This window comes from Bos mutus, chromosome 13 (assembly GCF_027580195.1).
Source record: "Bos mutus isolate GX-2022 chromosome 13, NWIPB_WYAK_1.1, whole genome shotgun sequence".
Lineage (NCBI taxonomy): Eukaryota > Metazoa > Chordata > Mammalia > Artiodactyla > Bovidae > Bos > Bos mutus.
In genome coordinates this window covers 5,204,839-5,221,631 of record NC_091629.1, presented here as the reverse complement: position 1 = coordinate 5,221,631, position 16,793 = coordinate 5,204,839, and the positions used below count along the sequence as shown (strand labels likewise).

Sequence of the window (16,793 nt, the reverse complement as noted above, 5' to 3'; positions counted from 1 at the left end):
TGTCCGACTCTTTCTGACCCTGTGGACTATAGCCCACCAGGCTCCTCTGTCCATGGGATTCTCCAGGAAAGAGCACTGGAGTGGCTTGCCATTCTCTTCTCCAGGGGATCTTCCCAACCCAGGGATTGAACCTGAGTCTCCTGCATTGCAGGCAGATTCTTTATGGTCTGAGCCACTAGGGAAGCCCAACAGACCTTGAACTGTCAAGTAAGATCCTAAATCTTTTTTGGCCTCAGTTTCCTTATTGAAAAATGGGGGGCGGGGGGAGGTATACAGTACTTTTTCATTCATCAAACAATTGTGAGAGTTAATGAGGTAATACATTCAGCACGCAGCAGAGGGCCTGAGGGAAGCCATCAGTGAATGTTAATTATGTTTATATTACTATCATTACTCTACAGAGAAAGCAGTGAATCTACAAATATAACAATTGATAGTATCATGTTGATTGCACAACGGTAAACACAATAGACAAATCAAATCTCTTCAATGGGAGAAAAGAAACAAATATTCATAGTTGTACAAATAATAGTCGGGCTTCCCTGACCTGACACCTTTCATCTGAACAAGTTGGCGGACATGGTGCTCAGTTAGTTATTCATCACAGCAGGTTTCCAGAGCGAGTCAGTCTCACTGCATCAAAACAGCAATAGGTGCCAAAGTCTCCCCAGCTGATTTGCAGGCAAGGGGGTTAAGACATCAGTTTATTGTTTTGACTACTCCAAAGAAAACATGAACAGCTGCTGCAAATGAGAGGAGTTTCCCCCCACGGTTCCTTCATTGTTTCTGCGTCTTATTTGGTCTCTTCTGGAGCCGAAGGCATCTTCCAGTGCTGCGCCAAGTCCTGGGCCAGTCCACACGACATCCTCCCCAGGGTCCGCTCACAGGCCCCACCTCCCTGGACTCGGGCACCCAGGGCAACCCGCTTCCCTCCTGGTCTGTTCCTCTCCTCACCATCGGTTCCCTGGAATCACCATTTTCTGGCCATTCTGCTTTTGTTTCAGCTGTCATGTCCTGCTTTTCCATTCTCTTCCCCAAAAGTGGCATCTTGAACTCATTTGGGGTTGCTATCTTGAACCCAAAATAACCAAAGCATACAACTAAAAATTTTTTTTAAAGTGCGTATGGCAAGTGTTGGCTTCATACTTTGCAAAGAACGCCCCACCTCACCTAAGGGAGACAGATGGGAAACCCAGAACGGATGACGCTGGCAAGTCTGGATTTGCAGGGATGTCTCATACACGCGCTGCTTCCATGAGATCCTACCCCATTTTATACCCCGAGAGGCTTTTTCTTTGGCTTATAGAAGCAGCAAATTGTTGCAAAATAAACACAGGAACCAGAAAAGTGAAAAAGCCAAAGATGTTCCCTCTGCAAATGTTAACCATTGTTAACATCCGTGCAATCCTTTCTGCTTGTCCATTGACTTCCCAAATATTTATGGCTCACCTGCTGTGTGCTGGGCTCTGGTTTAGGCGCTGGGGGTGCAGGAGAAGGTAAGGCAGTTATGAGAATTGAAGTGTGCCATTTGCTATTCAATTGCTTTATAAAATGTAGTGTTTTATTTTTTTGTTTTTTATTTTAAAATGTTTATTACAGTAGAGCTGCCTTACAGTGTTGTTCTAGTTTCAGGTGTACAGCAAAGTGAATCAGTTGTAATATATATAAACCCATTTTTAAAAGATTCTTTTTCCATGTAGGTCATTACAGAGTATTGAGTAGAGTTCCCTGTGTGTCAGTTGCTTAATGAATGTACATTTTGGATGGTATGTCCTTTTGGAAATGGATTTTGCCAAGGTATTCTTCATTTAGTCTTTTTAAAATTTAAAGCACTGCTATCTTATCATTGCCGATAAAGTGATGCTTACAGTCATTTACACAAATTTAATGTCATAATGAGCATCTATCTTTGGCATATATGTATGTACGTACAATGAAGAGGTAATCCTTTTTTGTAAGGCTTAATGTGTGGTGGGGAAATTTACAAGCATGTTGCAACAGCTTATTTAATCCTAATTACCTGAAGACTTATTATTACTATTCCAATTGTGCAGATAAGAAAACATAGATTAAATAATTTGAATTATAAAATAAGAACCAAAAAATAATACACAGTGTAGTGTGTGTGTGTGTGTGTGTGTGTGTGTGTGTGTGTGTGTGTGTGTGGTGAGGAAGACAGACAATCAATTAGAAAACAAACAAATAAAGAAGGCAATTCTTAACAGAGAGGCGTGGTAGGGAAGCTGCCCCCTGCCCGGGAGGTGTGATGGGAGGTAGAACGTGAGTGGGGGACTCGGGCAGTGGGGGACTCAGGAGGAACACTCAGGCAAGAGAGGAACAGAAAGCCCAGGAACGGGGAAAGCGTATGGTGTTCGAATGTCAGAAAAGCTGTCAGTACGAGATGCGCCTGGAGAGGGAGGCAGGGCCAGGCCACTCCGAGTTGGGAGGCCTGTTAAGGAGCGTGGATACGATTCCTGGAGCAATGGGAAACTGCTCAAGGGAGGAGCATGATCAGATTCCTGTGTTTAAGAGCTCACACTGCCTGCTACTGCTCAGAATGGACTTCAGGGAGACAAAAGCAGAATTAAGAAGTCACTCAAGGAAATGCCCTCCTCCAGGCAGAAAAGGATGGTGTCCTCAGGGAAAGGACATTTAGAGCTCTGATCAGAGACTGTGATGCTGAAGACATGGGGATCACCCGTGGCTTGTGGTTGTAAGCAAATTGTTAAACGGGATCATTTGAATCGTGGACTGGGGGAACCTTTTTCAGTATTCACAGTGAGTGCTTCTTCTCGGATACGGTAATAACATTTGGTTTGAAGCACTTAGCTTGCCTTGGCTATAAAAGTATGCAGTCACTTTTATAACCAATTCCTTGCTCTCTGCAGCCCCGGGGGCACACATCTGTTGCTAAGTAATCAGATTGCAGCAAACACTCGGAGGCCTCCAGGAGGGGCCCAGATATTTGGTTAAACTCTATTCTCGGTGTGTCTGTGAGGAAGTTTCTGGATGAGGTTAACATTTAAATTGGAGGATGCAGTAAAAGCAGATTACTCTCCCAAACGTGGGAGGCCTCATCCAATCTATGGAAGGTCTGACTAGAACCAAAGTCTGTGTGGGGGGCACTTGTTTGCTCTGCCTCACTGTCTTTGAGCTGTGATGTGGGTCTCCTGTCCTCAGTCTCAGATGGGAACTATTCCATTGACACTCTGGGTCTCTAGCCTGTCAACTGCAGAGTTTTGGATATCTCAAACTTCATTAACTGCCTGAGCCAATGTCTTATTAGATGATTGATAGATAGATAGATGGATAGACAGATGGATAGATGTTAAATAGAATGATTAGGTAATACATACATACTTTGGATGGATGGATGGTTTGTTGATTAGATGTATAGATGGTTGGACGAACAGAATGGATAGATGATAGACAGAAAGATAGATGATAGATAGATGATAGAGAGGATAAGTAATACATACATTGGATGGATGGATGGATGGTTGGTTGGTTAGATGGATGGATGATTGAGTGAACAGAATGGATAGATGATAGATAGGATAAGTAATACATACATACATTGGATGGATGGATGGAAGAATAGACAGATGGAGGGTTAGTTGGATAGATGGCTAAAGAAAGATCTTCAGACACATCTCTCCCATTGATTTTGTTTCTCTATAGAACCCAGATTAATACAGTGGGTATTCAGAAGGGAATTTAAAAAAACACAAAACAGACAAACAAAAACTAGTGGATGTGGACTGTGTGTGCTTAATTCTACGTGTTGAGGTCATAGAAAATGAAGTAGAAACGACCAGTTCCCACAGTACCATCCTGCAGGAAAAAATGAGTGTAACAAGGAAACTCCAAGGACGTTAAAGGCTACAGAATCCAATCCAGTAATTTAATCCCTGATAGCTGCAGTCATCCACCCTGTTCAGAAATACTGCATATTTATACCTTAAATGCTGGGTGCACCTCAAAATGGTAGATGGTGGGGGCTTGCCCTTGATACATACAAGGGCTCCCCAGGGGATGTGAAAGAGGTTAATGTGAGGGAATGGTTTTCCATGCAGGACTCCACATAGCAATGATTCCCTTCTCTTTTGGGCTTCCCTGGACACTAATTCTGGAAAACAATCTGTCTGGAGGGTTGCCTTTGGCACAGGATGGTACCTTGTCATTATTATCCTTGTCCTTATCATCATACCATTTGTTTATTTTTAACTTTTATTAAAAACATTTTAATATAGAGTACACTGAATATCGTTCTCTGTGCTATACTGTAGAACCTTGTTGTTTATGTACAATATCCTATGATAAACCATAATGGAAAAGAGTATAATATAAAAAATATAAAAAAGTATATATAAAACTGAACCACCTTGCTTTATAGCAGAAATTAATACAACATTGTGAATCAACTATACTTCAGTAAAAAAAAATTACAAATTTTAAAAAGTTTTTATTGAAACATAATTGATTTACAATGATTCAGGTGTACAACAAAGTGATTCAGCTACACATACATGATTTTCAGATTCTTTTCTATTACAGGTTATTGCAATATATTGAATATAGTTCCCTGTGCTATACAGTAGGTCTTTGTTGTTTATTTTATATAGAGTGGTGTGTATCTGTTCATCCCAAGCTCCCAATTTATCCCACCTCCTTTCCCCTTTGGTAACTACAATTATTTTATCGCGATAGTTTTATTTTTTCCCTCCAGCCCTATGCTGTGCTCTTTTGGGACTTGTTTCAGGTATTTATCCTAACTGAGGCTAGTACTATTGTTCTCATTCAATAAACGAGGAGATGGAGATTCTAAGAGGTTCAGGGGAATTCTCCAGCGACTGACCGGGTCAGCAGCAGTCAAAGCCATGAAACTAGACAAGGGTGCCTCCTTTCCTTTCCACCCTAACACTTTGGCTTGATTCTTAGTCCGAGGTAGGTGTGGAAGATGGAGAGGCATGAGCCTGCAGCAGAGATCAGCAAACTTCTGTAAAAGGCCAGAGAGTAAAATTTTAGACTGTGGGCCAGGCAGTCTCACTGCAATATTCTGCAGCAGGAAAGCAGCCTGAGCTGAATGAGCATGGATCTGTTCCAATAAAGCTTTATTTATCAGAACACACACGGACGGCCAGATTTGGCCTTTGGTCATAGTTAGTCCCCTCAGTCTGTAAGAATGGGGGAAATGGTTGCAGGAGTTGGAAGAACTTTGCAGTAACAAGTTAAAGATCCATCTTTAACTTTAGGTGCTTTAAAATCTAGCAAGGAATGTCATGCAACCCCACTTAAAAAAAGAAAGGCTAGAGATTCTGAAAGAGAAAATGAGAGAACTATAAAATAAATACAATGCAAATTATAAGAATAATGTCTAGGACAAGCAAACAGGCAATGAAATGACACTAGTCAGACATCATTAAATGAGCCAAAGTGTCTTAGACAAAGTAGGTGCAAACCTGGATTTGAGAGACCAGGTAGGGAATGAATAGGAACAGAGAAGAGACTAGGTCCTTCTCAATTCAGATTTCTGAAATTTACAAAACACAGAAGAAATAGACTCCAGAAGCACCACACAACCATAGATAAATAAGCAAAGGCATTTGTATGCTCAAAAAAAAAAACCACACCATAAAATTGCATATCCCCCTCCTGAGAGTCTCTATTAAAATAAATGTCATCTGCCCAGACAAGCACACTGATAAGACTGAATTATTGATTACACTATGCAAGTTTTCATTTGAAATGTTCTCTGGGTTAATGCAATAATCTAATCCAATCCATTTCCCCAGTCTGTCCCTGCTCTTCTATCTCAGCTCCCAGTTTCAGCTCTGAATTGTAAAACAGGACATGGTCATTTCTGGAGTCTCTTTCTGCCTTACCCAGTGCTGTCTGGCATCATTGTAAACCAGGGCCTGAACGCTCGGAGAATCAGCTGGCAAAGAGGCCCAGGACCATTTTCCTGCAAAGTAATTTCCAGATGGAAATTACATGCGATTGCATGATGGGGCTTAATTTCCCTCTGCTTGAAGCAGGGACTTAGCAGGCTCCAAATCCTCAGCTCCAAGCTATATAAATGCCTTTCTGTGCCTGGGTCTTCTTGTAATGTCGAATTTCTATGGCAGGAACGTTGGGGTTTGGGTTGGGGTCTGAAAAGAGGTACAGAGCTTTGGGGTCATCAGGTGGTCCCCACCCCCAGCTTAAGGATGACCAGGTGGATGAGCCAGACAAATATATTAGTGAAGTCAAGCCAAATAGGTAATAAAAATTCAGTACAGGAAAAAGGGTCATCTACCCCAAAGAAAATATGGTTGATTCAACTCCCAAGTTAATGAGGCAAAAATGGTCTGCTTGCCTGGGTTTACCACACCTCCTCTTGTGTTCAAACCTATCCTGTTTCCTCACCTTGGCCTTGAGCTATTATGGAGGTATTTGCCTTCTGCTAGCACTCCGTTCTTAAATCACATCATCTTTCTCAATCAGATTTTACTTTTGAATCTTACCTGAGTTGGCTATTGAGCTCCAGGTCTAACTGTATCAAAGTGGAGTTTCTTAATATCATCCCAGAATCTTGGCTTCCCTTTTTCTCTGTCCAGGAGCCAGACGTCAAGCCCTGCTTTGTCCCTTCTCTCATCCTCTTCTGTTGAGAAAAAAAAAAGACCCACATGAACTTACGGGTAAGCTATGATATCCGAATTGTGCAGTCTTACTGCTTCTGCGTTGTGAATTCAACGCACTGATATTTACATTGAAAACTGACACTGCAGCAGGCAGCAGCAGAGATGCGGACACAGACAACAGCCTCGTGGACACAGCGCGGGGAGAAGAGGATGGGACGAACTGGGAGAGTAGCATGGAAACGTAAACATTACCGTATGCAAAATAGCGAGTGGGAGCTTGCCCTGTGACCCCGGGAGCTCAACCCAGTGCTCTGTGACAACCTGGGGGGGGGTGGGACGGGGTGGGAGGGAGGTTCAAGAGGCAGGAGACACGTGTACACATATGGCTGATTCATGCAGAAACCAGCTCGACATTATAAAGCAATTATCCTCCAATAAAACGTTCTTTTAAATGAACACCGAAACTTGTGCTAACAATTTAAATTTTTAATATTTTTTAATTTAGATCAACATTAAATGGTAAACTAAAAAAAAAAAAAAAACACTTCATGAGAAGTCAGGGGAGAGACTGCAGAGGAAAGGCTTTAGAGGTCAGTGCCACTAACGAAACTGTTTTCTGTTTTTTGAACACAAGACCCTGCATTTTTATTTTACACTGTGGCCTGCACAGCGGGCAGTTGGCTCTCTTCCCAGTTCTTTGCATCTTCCAACCCTTGACAGTGCCCCAAAGAGAAATGCTCAGATCTCCTGAGTTTGCTTCGGCCTTTAGAGATCACTAGAAGCTGTGTGTTCCCTAAGTCAGCAAAGGTTACAGGAGTCCAAATTCTTGGCTTCCTCTGAAGTGCGCACTTCGCTTGACTCAATAGAGTCCACCAGCCTCCTCTGCTCTTTCTAGATCCCCCTACTTAAGTCCTTCTTTCCATGGGAGCAGGAACAGTGGGGAGGCAATGGAAGGTATGCCCCCCCACCCCTCCAAGTACTCCATTCTTGTGTCTGGTGAGACGGTGCTCTGTCATTGCTCTGCTTTTCTGCTTGGAGATTTCTTTTGGATTTTCCCGTAACAAAGATATCCCTGTTTCCACCCCTTCTTCTGATAAATATCTTACTTACAATTTTCGAGTCCTTATCTCCAGTCCCCTAAGAACCCCTAGCTGCAGCCTCCGATTACATTTTTCTTTGATACAAATTTAGAGTGAATCTGTATCTTTTCACATGCCCTGCACAGAATATAGCTTTACAAAATAATTCAGAGAAAGATCTTCAAGCAGAGAGTGAAAGTGACTTCATGCCGCCCCGGATGAGATCAAATGGATAAACTACCTTTGAGCTGATAGAGGAATCATCCTCTTCTCTTTCTTAACAGAAAGACCTACCCTGCTTAAACCTATATATCTGAAGGCCTTTGCCCCAAACACAGAGGGTCATCAGAGGTGGGTGGGGACCTTGCCCAGTGGTTGTGCTCCTGAGCCTGCAAAATAGCTCCCCCATCCTTGTGGGGCAATAGAATTAGCATGTGAAACAGCAGGCTCTTAATAAAAGTCAGTCACCTATTTCTCTGGGGGAAGCAAACAGGAAGTGAGGTACCCATTCGCCACTGCGAGTCTCCATGCCGTCCCTACAACATGATTCTCTCACCACGTGGCCACCTTCTCTGGGTGGATGTGCCTAAAAGCATATGTGGTCTACAGGACGTTTCTTTTGTTTTCATTTTTCTGTTCTTTTTTTTTTTAAAGCACAGTCGATTCACAATGTTGAGTTAGTTTCAGGTGTACGATAAAATGATTCAGATATATATATGTTATATATATATATATTCTTTTTCAGATTGCCTTCCCTTATGGGTTATTACAATATATTGAATATGTTAATAGTTCCCTGTGCTCTAAGTAGGTCCTTGTAGCTTATACAGGACTTTCTGAATTGTTGCTATTTTAGTCACTCAATCATGTCTGACTCTTGGCGACCCCACGAACTGTAGCCCACCAGGCGCCTCTGTCCGTGAGATTTCCCAGGCAAGAATGCTGGAGTGGGTTGACAATTCCTTCTCCAGGGGATCTTCCCACTCCAGGGATCGAACCTGTATTTTCTGCTTGACAGGTGGATTCTTTATCACTGAGCCACCTGGGAAGCCCTGTTTTCTTAATTACTACCCTTCAAAGTGGGGAGCCGTAGGTTCTGTTGGATCTCAACCAATTGCTGTGCCAGGTGCCCACCAGAGTCCTCAGCCCCCCACCCATGACCAGGGTGCCTGTTATCCCACCCCCAGCCCTTTCCAGCCCTTTGCCAGCCATATATACGTTATGTTACAAGCCCCAGTTTCCTACTTCTGGATTAAGCTCTAAGATAAGCATGTTAGGTCTTATTGACTCGACTACCTTAATGTAGAGGTCAGGCAGGACTCAGGGTCACCCTTCCCCAGCTGCTACTTCGGAGGCAATTTGCATGGCGCTTCTGAACATTGACGTCCCCTCCAGACCCTGAGCCCCTCGAGCTCGCAGGTTCAGAGGACTTCTAGGAGAGGTGATGGCAGAGCAGAGAGCGCCCTGAGTCAGCTGTCCATCAGCCTCGCTGCTCAGGCTGCCCTACCAGGGATCAGGGCTTCCAGCTAGCACTGGCCCGCCCTGGTGAGTCCTTATTTCACCATCAAGGAGGCACGCTTTCTCTGAAACTTGCCTGGGACTCTACCCCTTCATTTTCATCTTAATTTTTCAATTATTAAAAGACTATATTTTTCACTGGGCGGCCGGGCCGAGGCGGGCGGAGGCAGCAGGCACAGTAAAGTGGAGCCGCCCACAAAAAAAAAAAAAAAAAAAAAAAGATTATATTTTTGTAGTAGAAACATCAGATGCATAGTGACTACAGAAGTGACAAATAATTGTCTTCCAGGCCCCATTGCCTCATTTGGGCACTACGTTTGTGATCCCATGGATTGCAGCACGTCAGGCTCCCTTGTCCTTCACTGTCTCCCAGAGTTTGCTCAATCTCATGTCCGTTAAGTCAGTGATACTTTTTAATCATCTCCTCTTGGATTGCCCCCTTCTCGTCCTTCCCTCAGTCTTTCCAGCATCAGGGTCTTTTTCCAATGAATTGGCTCTTCACATCAGGTGGCCAAAGTAGTGGAGCCTCAACTTCAGCAACAGTTCTTCCCATGAATATTCCAAGTGGATTTCATTTAGGATTGACTGATTCGATGTCTTTGCTGTCCAAAGCACATATTATTTGCAAATTTTCAAGGTGCACACACATACACACTAGTGAGAGAAAATACACACACCCACATATAACACATCGTTTTTAACAAAGCTTGTGCATATATTGTACTGGCTCCTTCAATTGCTTTATCAGGGAGAGGAGAGAACAGTGAAGAATTAAAGGATGATAGTCTATATATCAGAGCGCAGATGTGGCTGTTAATACAGGCCGTCCTCTATGTGCCAAGATGTTTTTAACAGTAAATATTAGTATAATGTCTCCCCAGAACTGTTCTCTTTTCCAGAAGCGACACTAATACATAAGCTATCTGAGAAGAAAAAAATAATCATTCCTGATTCAAAGGCAAATAATCTGAAGCCGGAGGATGTAAGATGATGGAGCAGAAGGGCTTGTGTTATGGTTAATGAAATCTGTCACCATCCAAAAAAAAAACCAACAAAACCCCTAGACGATGTGTTTTGTTTTGACTCATTGCTCAAGTCATATTGGGCTTCCCTGGTAGGCCAGGTGGTAAAGAATCTGCCCACCAACGCAGGAGATGCGGGTTTGATCCCTGGGTAGGGAAGATCCCCTGAAGAAGGAAATGGCAAACTGCTCCAGTTTTACTCCCTTGAGAATTCCATGGACAGAGGAGCCAAGTGGGCTATGCTATCTAAGGGGTCACAAAGAGTCAGACACCACTGAGTAACACTTTTTTTCCAAGTCGTATTGGCACTTGCTACACGTTCAGCCAGAACCTTCTCCTGAGCCTTAGTCCTCAAGGAGAAATCCAGAAAGCCTGATGCTCAGAGCCCTGGATCCCGCTCTCTGGCAGCCGTGCCAGAAGCCCCTGTGGTCCGTCAGCTTTCTCAAAGCAGAGCTGTGCCCTGCCAGCCCTCAGCGCCTGTAGCAATGTCCAACAAAAACAAATGTTTCCTTCTGTTCCTTGAAACACAGAAGACTTTGACATCATCCAAAATGAAAATACCATTCTGAAGGTGGTGGCGGAGGGGCATCCCTTTTAAAGGCCATTAAGTACAGATTGCCTGACTAGTCATCAGCAAAAGGTTTCAATTAACAGCTAAACTTGCCATCAGCTTAGCCGGAGCTTCTCTCTGAAGCAAGGCTTCTCATTGTCTGGCTGTTTGTTCGAACACAAGACAAACCAGGAGCAATTTACTAGTAAAATAGCTCCTCCTGTGGCGGCTCCTCATTCTGGCTGCACCTGCTGCTGCTGCTGCTGCTAAGTCGCTTCAGTCGTGTCCGACTCTGTGCGACCCCATAGACGGCATCCCACCAGGCTCCCCATCCCTGGGATTCTCCAGGCAAGAACACTGGAGTGGGTTGCCATTTCCTTTTCCAATGCATGAAAGTGAAAAGTGAAAGTGAAGTCGCTCAGTCATGTCTGACTCCTAGCGACCCCATGGACTACAGCCTACCAGGCTCCTCCATCCATGGGATTTGCCAGGCAAGAGTACTGGAGTGGGGTGCCACTGCCTTCTCCGCTCATTCTGGCTGGTGGGAGTGAACTGGATTTGTCAGGGCTGGGATTTTGCCAGCACGAAACCCTGGAATCCCAGCTTCTCTTAGCACGGCTACCTTCACATCAACTCGCAGATTCTGGCCTTAGATCTGTTTCTAGGAAAACCTTGGACTCTGTCCTCTGTGGATCAGGCAAGAATAAACATCTCCGAGTCTCCAGGATTTCTCTGATCCATCAGAGGCTCTTTGTGACCCTGGGGATGGAGGATGGGTGATAATGATACATGGAGCATAGAATTTTTTCTCACTTGTTTTTATATGCAAGAAGACTTTGTGACACCATGAACTGTAGCCTACCAGGCTCCTCTGTCCATGGGATTTTCCAAGCAAGAATACGGGAGTGGGTTGCCATTTCTTTCTCCAGGGGATCTTCCAGACCCAGGGATCAAACCCGGGTCTCCTGCATTGTATGCAGATTCTTTACCATCAGAGCCACCAGGAAGCCCACAAAAAGAACTAATTTCTATCAAAAGCAAGCTTTTAATTCTGAAAGAGCTATCTGCTGCATGTCCTCACAAAAATAAATAATCCTAGTAAAATCTATTGCTGCCCATCTGCCCCAGTTTTAAGAGGGCAGAGGGTGGCTTCAGCCTTCTCATAGTGCATTTCTTATTGCCTGCCTGGCACGTGGTGAATGAATCCATGAATCCATGAATGAATGAATGATAGTTCCCTGGGTGTGACGGTAGGCAGTGGAGGCCGGTGGTGGAAGAAAGAGAGGAACATGACTGGTTCTTCCAAATAACATATTTTTCTCTCTCTTTTTTAAATTGTTGTATAGTTGATTTACAATGTTGTAGAAGTTTCAGGTATACAACAGAGTGATTCTGTTATACATATATATTCCTTTTCCATTATTGATTCTTACAAGACACTGAATATAGTTCCCTGTGCTATACAGTAGGGCCTTGTTGTTTATTTTATATATAGTAGTAAGCACTGGCTTGTTGCTTCTTGAGAACATAAGGAATTTAAGTGATTCCTTAAATGACAAAGAATGGTTTACCTAATACCAAGCTCTATCCCCCTACTCTACCTTTTTTTTGTATTCAATAACTGTGGGGTTTAATGCCAAATCATGGTGTCAACTTCTTAGAGACTTTTTAAGCGCCTATGAACCCATTAAACACATATGGTTGCAGCAATCCACGTCGGGCAATGGCAATGCTGGAAATGTGAAGGCCATGGCCAAGCGTGTATGTAAAAGCAACGCCAGCATCATTGGGATTGCACTTGGTGCAGCAGTGATTGAACCCCAGTGATTGTGAGAGGCAGCCTGATTTCTGCTGCATTAAAATGGGCGTTTGGGGTGTGGAGGTGGGAAGGGAATGTACACCTTCAGCTCAGTTCAGTTCAGTTCAGTCGCTCAGTCATGTCCGAGTCTTTGCGACCCCATGAATCGCAGCACGCCAGGCCTCCCTGTCCATCACCAACTCCCAAATCACAAAATACAGAAATCGTTTCAGCCTGTGTCACAGTTTTCTTACCAGAAACTCACCAGGAAAACTCCATGGGAAATTCTAGTTCATGAAGATGGGATCTGACATTCTAGTTATGATTAGAAAATGCCTGAAACATCTCCCAAAGAGAAGGGAATCAAGGCAGTTCTCAACATTGGTTACACATTAGGTTAGACAGGAATTTTATTTTTTAAAAAAAATTTTAAGAAAACATCTATACACTTATCTGGCTGTGCTGGGTCTTAGTCGCAGCATGCATGCGTTTATACTAAGTCGCTTCAGTCGTGTCCAACTCTTTGTGACCCCATAGGCTGTGGCCTGCCAGACTCCTCTGTTCATGGGATTCTCCAGGCAAGAAATCTGGGGTGGGTTGCCATTTCCTCCTCCAGTGGATCTTCCTGACCCAGGGATCAAACCATGTCTCTTATGTTTCTGGTATTGGTAGCAGGTTCTTTAAGTGTACAGGATCTCTAGTTGTAGCATGCGGGAACTAGTTCCCTAAGCAGAACCCAGGCCCCGTGCATTAGGAGTGCATTGGGAGAACAGAGTCTTAGACGCTGTACCACCAAGGAAGTGCTCTCAACAGAGGGATTTTAAAAGAAAAAGAAGAAAAACAGTGCTAGCCCGAAACAAATTGAATCTGATGCTAGGTTCAGCATCACACGTATTGATACAGGACAGACAATGCTAAAACTGACACAGCACAAAAATGAGCATGGCACCTGCCCAAGGATGGCAAGCAAATTTGTGAATCATTCCATATTTTTACTTGTAATTAAAAAAAAAATGCTGTCTAGGTAGAATGGGGCATCGGGTCATTTTGAAAGGATGTCTAGGAGGTACTAGTGTGCTATCCAGTTATGGAACCACCGATAGGAAGATAAGAAGTGTGGATTTCCAGAAAGTGTAATTCCTATGTATCCCAGGCACAATTAAGAATGATCCACTTCCCCTGAGGGGTCCAGTGGCGAAGGCTTCAAGCTCCCAATGCAGAGTGCCAGGTTCAATCCCTGGTCAGGGAACTAGATCGTACATGCTGCAACCAAGACTTTGAATGTAGCAGCTAAAGATCCTGCATTCTGCAACAAAGACCTGGTATAGCAAACTAAACAAATAAATATGTTAAAAAAGATCGACCCACCTTCCCTGGAAACATTTGGAGGCAGTGGCAGTGAGTCTTGGGTTTACTTCATTTGGGTCTACATGGTGTGGACACTTCCTTCCATCCCTTTCTTTTTTCCTCTTTGTTCCCCCCTCCCTCTTTTTAATGCCAGCTTGGCAATCTCGCAGCACAGATCTATTTTAGCACAGCAACATGCTGAGCTCTGAAACCTTTCAAACTGTGTTATTCCCAACTACGGATGCCCTATCCTGCAAAGAAAAGAGACTTTCTGGGGTTCTCTGAGCTCAGATCCCGGCTGCATATCGTTTCTGAGTCCTCCTAGGCTCCACCCTCCACTGGGCTGGTCAGTTTCGCCCCTGACTTCTGTCTGCCCGCAGCCATGATGTCCCCTCTACCCTCAGCTGGCTCCAAGAAGGGACAGGACATGAAGGACAGCCTCCCACTTAGTCGAACCTCTTGTCAGCTGCAAGGAATCTGCCTCCCAATGCAAGGAGATGCAGGTGGAAAGGGTTAAATCCCTGGGTTGTAAAGATCCCCTGGAGAAAGAAATGGCGACTCGCTCCAGTATTCTTGCCTGGGAAATCCCATGAACAGAGGAGCCTGATGGGCTACAGTCCATACAATCACAAAGAGTCAGACACAACTGATCACGGGCTCAGCTGCAGACAACATATGGGGTAGATATCGAGCAGGACACCTCCTTCAACGCTTAAGACAGCGCAGCAGAGCAAACCCTTCAGGCTTCTTCTCAGTCACTTCCTGGGATACATTAACCCACATCATGTATGTACCGGCTTTTGTCTAACAAAGGTTTTTGATTTTCCATCACAAAAGGAAATATTTGCTTTTTAGAAAGATCCCACAATCTCCTCATCTCCACTCTTTCTAAGTACTATCATTTTATCTCTGCTTTTTTTTCAGTAGTTTTTCTTAAGATTTTTTTATGTGAACCATTTTTGAAGTCTCTGTTGAAAATTTGTTACAATATTGTTTCTATTGTGTGTGTGTGTGTGTGTGTGTGTGTGTGTGTGTGTTTGGCCCAGAGCGGGTGGGATCTTAGCTCTCTGACCAGGGATTGAAGCTGCATCCCTTGTGTTGGAAGGCGAAATCTTAACCACTGGACTGACAACAAAGTCCCAGTAGCTTTGTTTTTTAAGTTTGCAAACCGTGCAAAATTAGGAGAGAGAAAGCACTCTGATGTCGAGATTTTGGCTAAAGGGGGAGCTCTGGACATTGGGGGCATTGCTTAAACTTCATCCTTCAAGTGCCTCAATATTTTTTCAAAGAAAATAAACTACAGTGCGCTCTGTTTTTTCAACTTCCATTGAGATTGTTGTGGAGGAGGCACTCTTGGAGTTTCTGCATATTTTATTCAGATTTTAACAGTATAATTTAAATAATGATCTAGGGACTTCCCTGGTGGTCCAGTGGTTAGGGCCCAGTGCTTTCACTGCCAGGCTCCAGGTTCAATCCCTAGTTGGGGACCTAAGATCCCACAAGCCAAATAGTAAAGCCAAAAAAAGCTTTTTTTATTAAAAAAAATAAAAACAATAATGATCTAGGGAATAGAATTAAGTCATTACAGCACTTGAAGGTGACCCCTTCTACATCTCTTCTTGAGATCTTTGGTCAGTGGTGAGTTTCCTCCTCTCTCAGTGGTACAGGATACCTTTTTCTTTGTGTTAGTTTTTCATGATGAGTAAAGGTGATTGCAGCCATGAAATTAAAAGGCGCTTACTCCTTGGAAGGAAAGTTATGACCAACCTAGATAGCATATTGAAAAGCAAAGTCATTACTTTGCCAACAAAGGCCCGTCTAGTCAAGGCTATGGTTTTTCCAATGGTCATGTATGGATGTGAAAGTTGGACTGTGAAGAAAGCTGAGTGCTGAAGAATTGATGCTTTTGAACTGTGGTGTTGGAAAAGACTCTTGAGAGTCCCTTGGACTGCAAGGAGATCCAACCAGTCCATTCTGAAGGAGATCAGCCCTGGGATTTCTTTGGAAGGAATGATGCTGAAGCTGAAACTCCAGTACTTTGGCCACCTCATGCGAAGAGTTGACTCATTGGAAAAGACTCTGATGCTGGGAGGGATTGGGGGCAGGAGGAGAAGGGGACGACAGAGGATGAGATGGCTGGATGGCATCACCGACTGGATGGACATGAGTTTGGGTGAACTCTGGGAGTTGGTGATGGACAGGAAGGCCGGGCGTGCTGCGATTCATGGGGTTGCAAAGAGTCGGACACGACTGAGTGACTGAACTGAACTGAACTGAAACTAGACAGAGTAGGACATATCATATTCAGAAGAAAAGAAAACTCTCTCACCTGAAATCTCTTCTCCCTACTCTTCTTCACACTTGGATGAATGTTCTTAACCACCCCTGGCTTTCAGGAAAGCCTAGTATTCCTGTGAGCGGCACACAGTGGGATATATTTCACAATGACACCGTGTGATACATTTCACAATGACTTCTTAACAATCTGTACAGTTACATATAATGTACTTTGAGTTAAAAAAAGGCATGTTAGAATATATATGTTGCTCTTACTTCTTATATGAGATTGAGCACAATACTTACCCTCTTGAGACTACAGTGTCTTCATTTATAAAAAGGGATATTTATAGTAGCTACTTCATAGAGTTTTGTGAAGATGACAATGGATATGAAGTATAAAGCTAATTGCTGGGCATTTTGGTCAGCTACACAATAAATGGTAGTTAGATGCTGTTATTATTACTTTTGTTAGTATCAGCCAAGCTGTTTCTCTCTTTTTTTTTTTTTCCTCCTCACATGCTGTAGGTAAAAAAAAAAAAAAAGTACAAAGGCCAGATTTTTCCAGAATGAAATTTT

At 43.6% G+C, this 16,793-nt stretch overlaps 1 pseudogene; it reads left to right on the top strand.

Moving 5' to 3' along the window:
* Window positions 1-13,483: 13,483 nt before the first annotated feature.
* On the top strand, window positions 13,484-13,584 carry LOC138990604 (U6 spliceosomal RNA; annotated as a pseudogene).
* The last annotated feature ends 3,209 nt before the right edge of the window (window positions 13,585-16,793 follow it).